Raw genomic sequence first — 10340 nt, forward strand, 5'->3', positions numbered from 1 at the left:
ACTTCCTGTTAACATAGTTGATCCCTCTTGATTGGACAGCACTACATGTGTCTCCTAGCAACAGATTTACACTTTTAAGTCTTAACTAGCTGAGACATAACAATTCAAACTAGTTCAAATTCACTGAGAACTGAGGAAGGACTTTGTGTTCAGACTGAAGGATTCATGAGGAGCTGCTGACTTCTGCAGATTCATCAGCTCAGAGAAAAAATAAAACAAAAGTTTAAAACAGTTTATTTCTCCTGAGTTCATGTGTTCATGTGTCTCCAGCTGTAACACTCTTCCAGCATGAATCAGACTCCAGATCAGCACACCACGTTTGTTCTCCTGTAAATATGGCCGCTGTGTCACTGTGGACCCGGAGTCCCCCCGGAGGTTATTTCTGTGTGCCTGGGAGAGGGGGAAGGGCAGGGGGGAGTCAGAGGTATGGAGGGGGGGAGGGGAGGAGCAGCTACAGAAATATTATCCATCTGAGAATTTATAAAATATCCATCATAAATGTTTAAAAATCTCTGTTTTCTGGTCAAAGCATAGAAAACTTTTCCTGTGTTGGATGTGTTTTTGTTATTTTCAGCCAAAAAGTTCTGAAAGACTTTGAGGAGTCTGATCGTTCTGATAGAAGTCAGTTAATAACTCTTTATTGAAGTACACTGCTGCCAATATTAAAGTTAAAGGACCAATTTGTAAGAAAAGTAGATTTTTGAGTCTCATTCCCAACTCTTTTTTACAAGTGACACTTTGGGATTGGAGGACGGGCCGGCTGCATAACATGACAGGTAACAGCTTTCTGCTGATCTATGTTATCTACTTATGTTATATGTTATCGAAGTAAAAGTTGCTGACCACAGTCATCTGTGAAAACTGTTCTGTAGCCCTGATGATGTCACAAGACAACAAATGTCCAACATACAGTCTGTGTTCACTGGAGGTGTGAAGCTTGAGAGACGTGCCTGACTGTTTACCAGGCAGGGATCTCAAATCAAATTATCCAGGTGCATCATGGGAAATGTAGTATGTGTGTTTTTGGACTAAATGTCAGGAGATCTCAACCGCTGCTTCTTAGATTTGGACCGTGCTGATTTGTTTTCCTGCTGGAGAAACTGATGTTCATTTTGCCATTTTAAAGTAGACTAACACATCCTCTAATAAAAGTAGAAGCACAGACCTGTCAGTATTTCAGTAAATAACATGTTTTTAATTCAATAAGCAAAATTATTTTCAGTATTTTTTCATTTCTTCCATACTCGTGATGAGAAGCTACAAGTATGGTACAACTTTATGCAACAACAAGCACAACCATTTAGCCTTTAGCTGTTAACAAGCTAGCATTTAGTTAGAACTTACTAAAATGCGAATGTTAGTTCCAGATGTGGAGGATAAATGTGTCGCTGTTTTGGTGTGGCTTTTCTGCAGATTAGATTTTTATTTCACAAATAGACGATTTTGGTTCACAGACCTGAAGGTCTGCATTCATTAGAAAAAGATGCAGTTATTTTCAAAAGATAAGAGCAGAGAGAAGAAAAAAAAATAACAGGCATCATTTTGTGTGGCAAAACTACTTTTTTTAAATTTCATATCCCATTAAATACATTGCTACACAGAATAATTACATTTTAAAATCAAACTAAAAATATGGTTTAAATACTCAGATCAGTACTGACTTTTACAGGCTGAATTGTTCTCAATGTTTTACATTTTTTTGTCTGATTGTATTGTTGGTTGAACATTGTTTTTCTTTATAATTTCACTGTAACTTTTAAAGCTTTTCACCATCTGTCAGTTATCTCAGGATTACAGACACAAACTGTTTACACTGATTTACAATGATGTTGTTTAATGTCAGTGTTGAATAATGTGCATTGTCCCTGGTAAATAAAGTGATAGAGGGCATCAAATAAATTAGGAAACAAGGGACATGTTTGTGGAGGAGTGTGGGAGGAAGAGTGAGAGCAGAGAGGTGTTGGTGGTGGCTGATTTACTTTGCTGATCCATTTCTGTCTCTGTGTTTCGGGGGTTTTGCAACAGTCTCAACTGGCTGGCTCGGGTGTCAACAGAGAGGACAGCTGCAGGACACTAAATCCTGCTGAGAGTCCACAGAGACTCAGATAAACCTGACACACACTGTCCATTAAGCAGGGAGGAGATCTGCTCAGACCAGCAGCGCCCTCTACCACCATTAGCAGGTACTGCAACACACACAAACTTCTGGTCAAAGTGCCTGTCTAGTAAACGGGAGATCCTGGGTTCAAATCCCAGCGATGCCTTCCTTGCCTTTTTCAAAGAAGTTTGCAGAGGACTAAAACCACTGTTATCTCATGTGCATTCAATGCGACTTCAAGCAAAACACAACCGATGAAGAATGTCCTCTGGAAGAAGCCGGAAATGAAAAACAGAGACATGTTTGACAAGAAAACAAACAGCTGTGTTGTGTCCTTGTCTTGGAAAGAACGGTGAAAGGCCATTAGTTTTGACAGGTAGTTTGGTAGCAATCTACTAGACTGTGCGATCACTCCAATTAGAGGGGATTCTTTGATTACATCAAGAGCGCAAGTTGTCTCAGCATAGCGGGACTTATTTGGGGAGAAGACGACGCACAACGTTTCTTGTTGGAGACCCGAGGCATGTCTCTGTGGCGCAATCGGCCAGCGCGCTCGGCTGTTAACCGAGAGGTTGGTGGTTCGAGCCCACCCAGGGACGGGGAGTCTTTGTTCCGTTCAAAATCCAGGGCCATCTATACATAATCGTCCACCTTGAAGTCAAGCAGGACTTTTGTCCAAAGACCCAGTGCCGCGATGTCCCTTGACCTCACAGGAAATTCCTGTTTTTGTCCTTGTTCTGAAGAGCTTTGCCGCCACCACATGCCAGTCTAGAGCTGAAGGCTGATTCTGCCGAGTCGCGATCCGGATAGATCCAATTGTTCCGATGAAACTGTGTCAAAAGACCCAAAGCAATGGCGCCGTGGCTTAGTTGGTCAAAGTGCCTGTCTTGTAAACAGGAGATCCTGGGTTCGAATCCCAGCGGTGCCTGTCTTCCCCGTTGTATATCCTGATTCAAGGGCATATTCTTTGACGGCCCCTATTGAACAGGGCACCCACCACTAGACTGACTCTACCATGTCTTTTTTCTAGCCCTGATCAAATAACGAAGCGTGTATCTCCAAACATGTTTGATCTGATTGGGTGTGATTTGATGGTTCATATAAGACTCTGCGATAGCACTGAGAATGAAGGCGCCGTGGCTTAGTTGGTCAAAGTGCCTGTCTAGTAAACAGGAGATCCTGGGTTCAAATCCCAGCGGTGCCTTCCTCGCCTTTTTCAAAGAAGTTTGCAGAGGACTAAAACCACTGTTATCTCATGTGCATTCAATGCGACTTCAAGCAAAACACAACCGATGAAGAATGTCCTCTGGAAGAAGCCGGAAATGAAAAACAGAGACATGTTTGACAAGAAAACAAACAGCTGTGTTGTGTCCTTGTCTTGGAAAGAACGGTGAAAGGCCATTAGTTTTGACAGGTAGTTTGGTAGCAATCTACTAGACTGTGCGATCACTCCAATTAGAGGGGATTCTTTGATTACATCAAGAGCGCAAGTTGTCTCAGCATAGCGGGACTTATTTGGGGAGAAGACGACGCACGACGTTTCTTGTTGGAGACCCGAGGCATGTCTCTGTGGCGCAATCGGCCAGCGCGCTCGGCTGTTAACCGAGAGGTTGGTGGTTCGAGCCCACCCAGGGACGGGGAGTCTTTGTTCCGTTCAAAATCCAGGGCCATCTAAACATAATCGTCCACCTTGAAGTCAAGCAGGACGTTTGTCCAAAGACCCAGTGCCACGATGTCCCTTGACCTCACAGGAAATTCCTGTTTTTGTCCTTGTTCTGAAGAGCTTTGCCGCCACCACATGCCAGTCTAGAGCTGAAGGCTGATTCTGCCGAGTCGCGATCCGGATAGATCCAATTGTTCCGATGAAACTGTGTCAAAAGACCCAAAGCAATGGCGCCGTGGCTTAGTTGGTCAAAGTGCCTGTCTTGTAAACAGGAGATCCTGGGTTCGAATCCCAGCGGTGCCTGTCTTCCCCGTTGTATATCCTGATTCAAGGGCATATTCTTTGACGGCCCCTATTGAACAGGGCACCCACCACTAGACTGACTCTACCATGTCTTTTTTCTAGCCCTGATCAAATAACGAAGCGTGTATCTCCAAACATGTTTGATCTGATTGGGTGTGATTTGATGGTTCATATAAGACTCTGCGATAGCACTGAGAATGAAGGCGCCGTGGCTTAGTTGGTCAAAGTGCCTGTCTAGTAAACAGGAGATCCTGGGTTCAAATCCCAGCGGTGCCTTCCTCGCCTTTTTCAAAGAAGTTTGCAGAGGACTAAAACCACTGTTATCTCATGTGCATTCAATGCGACTTCAAGCAAAACACAACCGATGAAGAATGTCCTCTGGAAGAAGCCGGAAATGAAAAACAGAGACATGTTTGACAAGAAAACAAACAGCTGTGTTGTGTCCTTGTCTTGGAAAGAACGGTGAAAGGCCATTAGTTTTGACAGGTAGTTTGGTAGCAATCTACTAGACTGTGCGATCACTCCAATTAGAGGGGATTCTTTGATTACATCAAGAGCGCAAGTTGTCTCAGCATAGCGGGACTTATTTGGGGAGAAGACGACGCACGACGTTTCTTGTTGGAGACCCGGGGCATGTCTCTGTGGCGCAATCGGCCAGCGCGCTCGGCTGTTAACCGAGAGGTTGGTGGTTCGAGCCCACCCAGGGACGGGGAGTCTTTGTTCCGTTGAAAATCCAGGGCCATCTAAACATAATCGTCCACCTTGAAGTCAAGCAGGACGTTTGTCCAAAGACCCAGTGCCACGATGTCCCTTGACCTCACAGGAAATTCCTGTTTTTGTCCTTGTTCTGAAGAGCTTTGCCCCCACCACATGCCAGTCTAGAGCTGAAGGCTGATTCTGCCGAGTCGCGATCCGGATAGATCCAATTGTTCCGATGAAACTGTGTCAAAAGACCCAAAGCAATGGCGCCGTGGCTTAGTTGGTCAAAGTGCCTGTCTTGTAAACAGGAGATCCTGGGTTCGAATCCCAGCGGTGCCTGTCTTCCCCGTTGTATATCCTGATTCAAGGGCATATTCTTTGACGGCCCCTATTGAACAGGGCACCCACCACTAGACTGACTCTACCATGTCTTTTTTCTAGCCCTGATCAAATAACGAAGCGTGTATCTCCAAACATGTTTGATCTGATTGGGTGTGATTTGATGATTCATATAAGACTCTGCGATAGCACTGAGAATGAAGGCGCCGTGGCTTAGTTGGTCAAAGTGCCTGTCTAGTAAACAGGAGATCCTGGGTTCAAATCCCAGCGGTGCCTTCCTCGCCTTTTTCAAAGAAGTTTGCAGAGGACTAAAACCACTGTTATCTCATGTGCATTCAATGCGACTTCAAGCAAAACACAACCGATGAAGAATGTCCTCTGGAAGAAGCCGGAAATGAAAAACAGAGACATGTTTGACAAGAAAACAAACAGCTGTGTTGTGTCCTTGTCTTGGAAAGAACGGTGAAAGGCCATTAGTTTTGACAGGTAGTTTGGTAGCAATCTACTAGACTGTGCGATCACTCCAATTAGAGGGGATTCTTTGATTACATCAAGAGCGCAAGTTGTCTCAGCATAGCGGGACTTATTTGGGGAGAAGACGACGCACGACGTTTCTTGTTGGAGACCCGGGGCATGTCTCTGTGGCGCAATCGGCCAGCGCGCTCAGCTGTTAACCGAGAGGTTGGTGGTTCGAGCCCACCCAGGGACGGGGAGTCTTTGTTCCGTTCAAAATCCAGGGCCATCTAAACATAATCGTCCACCTCGAAGTCAAGCAGGACGTTTGTCCAAAGACCCAGTGCCACGATGTCCCTTGACCTCACAGGAAATTCCTGTTTTTGTCCTTGTTCTGAAGAGCTTTGCCGCCACCACATGCCAGTCTAGAGCTGAAGGCTGATTCTGCCGAGTCGCGATCCGGATAGATCCAATTGTTCCGATGAAACTGTGTCAAAAGACCCAAAGCAATGGCGCCGTGGCTTAGTTGGTCAAAGTGCCTGTCTTGTAAACAGGAGATCCTGGGTTCGAATCCCAGCGGTGCCTGTCTTCCCCGTTGTATATCCTGATTCAAGGGCATATTCTTTGACGGCCCCTATTGAACAGGGCACCCACCACTAGACTGACTCTACCATGTCTTTTTTCTAGCCCTGATCAAATAACGAAGCGTGTATCTCCAAACATGTTTGATCTGATTGGGTGTGATTTGATGATTCATATAAGACTCTGCGATAGCACTGAGAATGAAGGCGCCGTGGCTTAGTTGGTCAAAGTGCCTGTCTAGTAAACAGGAGATCCTGGGTTCAAATCCCAGCGGTGCCTTCCTCGCCTTTTTCAAAGAAGTTTGCAGAGGACTAAAACCACTGTTATCTCATGTGCATTCAATGCGACTTCAAGCAAAACACAACCGATGAAGAATGTCCTCTGGAAGAAGCCGGAAATGAAAAACAGAGACATGTTTGACAAGAAAACAAACAGCTGTGTTGTGTCCTTGTCTTGGAAAGAACGGTGAAAGGCCATTAGTTTTGACAGGTAGTTTGGTAGCAATCTACTAGACTGTGCGATCACTCCAATTAGAGGGGATTCTTTGATTACATCAAGAGCGCAAGTTGTCTCAGCATAGCGGGACTTATTTGGGGAGAAGACGACGCACGACGTTTCTTGTTGGAGACCCGAGGCATGTCTCTGTGGCGCAATCGGCCAGCGCGCTCGGCTGTTAACCGAGAGGTTGGTGGTTCGAGCCCACCCAGGGACGGGGAGTCTTTGTTCCGTTCAAAATCCAGGGCCATCTAAACATAATCGTCCACCTTGAAGTCAAGCAGGACGTTTGCCCAAAGACCCATTGCCACGATGTCCCTTGACCTCACAGGAAATTCCTGTTTTTGTCCTTGTTCTGAAGAGCTTTGCCGCCACCACATGCCAGTCTAGAGCTGAAGGCTGATTCTGCCGAGTCGCGATCCGGATAGATCCAATTGTTCCGATGAAACTGTGTCAAAAGACCCAAAGCAATGGCGCCGTGGCTTAGTTGGTCAAAGTGCCTGTCTTGTAAACAGGAGATCCTGGGTTCGAATCCCAGCGGTGCCTGTCTTCCCCGTTGTATATCCTGATTCAAGGGCATATTCTTTGACGGCCCCTATTGAACAGGGCACCCACCACTAGACTGACTCTACCATGTCTTTTTTCTAGCCCTGATCAAATAACGAAGCGTGTATCTCCAAACATGTTTGATCTGATTGGGTGTGATTTGATGGTTCATATAAGACTCTGCGATAGCACTGAGAATGAAGGCGCCGTGGCTTAGTTGGTCAAAGTGCCTGTCTAGTAAACAGGAGATCCTGGGTTCAAATCCCAGCGGTGCCTTCCTCGCCTTTTTCAAAGAAGTTTGCAGAGGACTAAAACCACTGTTATCTCATGTGCATTCAATGCGACTTCAAGCAAAACACAACCGATGAAGAATGTCCTCTGGAAGAAGCCGGAAATGAAAAACAGAGACATGTTTGACAAGAAAACAAACAGCTGTGTTGTGTCCTTGTCTTGGAAAGAACGGTGAAAGGCCATTAGTTTTGACAGGTAGTTTGGTAGCAATCTACTAGACTGTGCGATCACTCCAATTAGAGGGGATTCTTTGATTACATCAAGAGCGCAAGTTGTCTCAGCATAGCGGGACTTATTTGGGGAGAAGACAACGCACGACGTTTCTTGTTGGAGACCCGAGGCATGTCTCTGTGGCGCAATCGGCCAGCGCGCTCGGCTGTTAACCGAGAGGTTGGTGGTTCGAGCCCACCCAGGGACGGGGAGTCTTTGTTCCGTTCAAAATCCAGGGCCATCTAAACATAATCGTCCACCTTGAAGTCAAGCAGGACGTTTGTCCAAAGACCCAGTGCCGCGATGTCCCTTGACCTCACAGGAAATTCCTGTTTTTGTCCTTGTTCTGAAGAGCTTTGCCGCCACCACATGCCAGTCTAGAGCTGAAGGCTGATTCTGCCGAGTCGCGATCCGGATAGATCCAATTGTTCCGATGAAACTGTGTCAAAAGACCCAAAGCAATGGCGCCGTGGCTTAGTTGGTCAAAGTGCCTGTCTTGTAAACAGGAGATCCTGGGTTCGAATCCCAGCGGTGCCTGTCTTCCCCGTTGTATATCCTGATTCAAGGGCATATTCTTTGACGGCCCCTATTGAACAGGGCACCCACCACTAGACTGACTCTACCATGTCTTTTTTCTAGCCCTGATCAAATAACGAAGCGTGTATCTCCAAACATGTTTGATCTGATTGGGTGTGATTTGATGGTTCATATAAGACTCTGCGATAGCACTGAGAATGAAGGCGCCGTGGCTTAGTTGGTCAAAGTGCCTGTCTAGTAAACAGGAGATCCTGGGTTCAAATCCCAGCGGTGCCTTCCTCGCCTTTTTCAAAGAAGTTTGCAGAGGACTAAAACCACTGTTATCTCATGTGCATTCAATGCGACTTCAAGCAAAACACAACCGATGAAGAATGTCCTCTGGAAGAAGCCGGAAATGAAAAACAGAGACATGTTTGACAAGAAAACAAACAGCTGTGTTGTGTCCTTGTCTTGGAAAGAACGGTGAAAGGCCATTAGTTTTGACAGGTAGTTTGGTAGCAATCTACTAGACTGTGCGATCACTCCAATTAGAGGGGATTCTTTGATTACATCAAGAGCGCAAGTTGTCTCAGCATAGCGGGACTTATTTGGGGAGAAGACGACGCGCGACGTTTCTTGTTGGAGACCCGAGGCATGTCTCTGTGGCGCAATCGGCCAGTGCGCTCGGCTGTTAACCGAGAGGTTGGTGGTTCGAGCCCACCCAGGGACGGGGAGTCTTTGTTCCGTTCAAAATCCAGGGCCATCTAAACATAATCGTCCACCTTGAAGTCAAGCAGGACGTTTGTCCAAAGACCCAGTGCCGCGATGTCCCTTGACCTCACAGGAAATCCCTGTTTTTGTCCTTGTTCTGAAGAGCTTTGCCGCCACCACATGCCAGTCTAGAGCTGAAGGCTGATTCTGCCGAGTCGCGATCCGGATAGATCCAATTGTTCCGATGAAACTGTGTCAAAAGACCCAAAGCAATGGCGCCGTGGCTTAGTTGGTCAAAGTGCCTGTCTTGTAAACAGGAGATCCTGGGTTCGAATCCCAGCGGTGCCTGTCTTCCCCGTTGTATATCCTGATTCAAGGGCATATTCTTTGACGGCCCCTATTGAACAGGGCACCCACCACTAGACTGACTCTACCATGTCTTTTTTCTAGCCCTGATCAAATAACGAAGCGTGTATCTCCAAACATGTTTGATCTGATTGGGTGTGATTTGATGATTCATATAAGACTCTGCGATAGCACTGAGAATGAAGGCGCCGTGGCTTAGTTGGTCAAAGTGCCTGTCTAGTAAACAGGAGATCCTGGGTTCAAATCCCAGCGGTGCCTTCCTCGCCTTTTTCAAAGAAGTTTGCAGAGGACTAAAACCACTGTTATCTCATGTGCATTCAATGCGACTTCAAGCAAAACACAACCGATGAAGAATGTCCTCTGGAAGAAGCCGGAAATGAAAAACAGAGACATGTTTGACAAGAAAACAAACAGCTGTGTTGTGTCCTTGTCTTGGAAAGAACGGTGAAAGGCCATTAGTTTTGACAGGTAGTTTGGTAGCAATCTACTAGACTGTGCGATCACTCCAATTAGAGGGGATTCTTTGATTACATCAAGAGCGCAAGTTGTCTCAGCATAGCGGGACTTATTTGGGGAGAAGACGACGCACGACGTTTCTTGTTGGAGACCCGAGGCATGTCTCTGTGGCGCAATCGGCCAGCGCGCTCGGCTGTTAACCGAGAGGTTGGTGGTTCGAGCCCACCCAGGGACGGGGAGTCTTTGTTCCGTTCAAAATCCAGGGCCATCTAAACATAATCGTCCACCTTGAAGTCAAGCAGGACGTTTGTCCAAAGACCCAGTGCCACGATGTCCCTTGACCTCACAGGAAATTCCTGTTTTTGTCCTTGTTCTGAAGAGCTTTGCCGCCACCACATGCCAGTCTAGAGCTGAAGGCTGATTCTGCCGAGTCGCGATCCGGATAGATCCAATTGTTCCGATGAAACTGTGTCAAAAGACCCAAAGCAATGGCGCCGTGGCTTAGTTGGTCAAAGTGCCTGTCTTGTAAACAGGAGATCCTGGGTTCGAATCCCAGCGGTGCCTGTCTTCCCCGTTGTATATCCTGATTCAAGGGCATATTCTTTGACGGCC

The sequence above is a fragment of the Pagrus pagrus genome (assembly GCF_965226575.1).
Source record: "Pagrus pagrus genome assembly, chromosome: 9".
In the NCBI taxonomy this organism is placed as follows: domain Eukaryota; kingdom Metazoa; phylum Chordata; class Actinopteri; order Spariformes; family Sparidae; genus Pagrus; species Pagrus pagrus.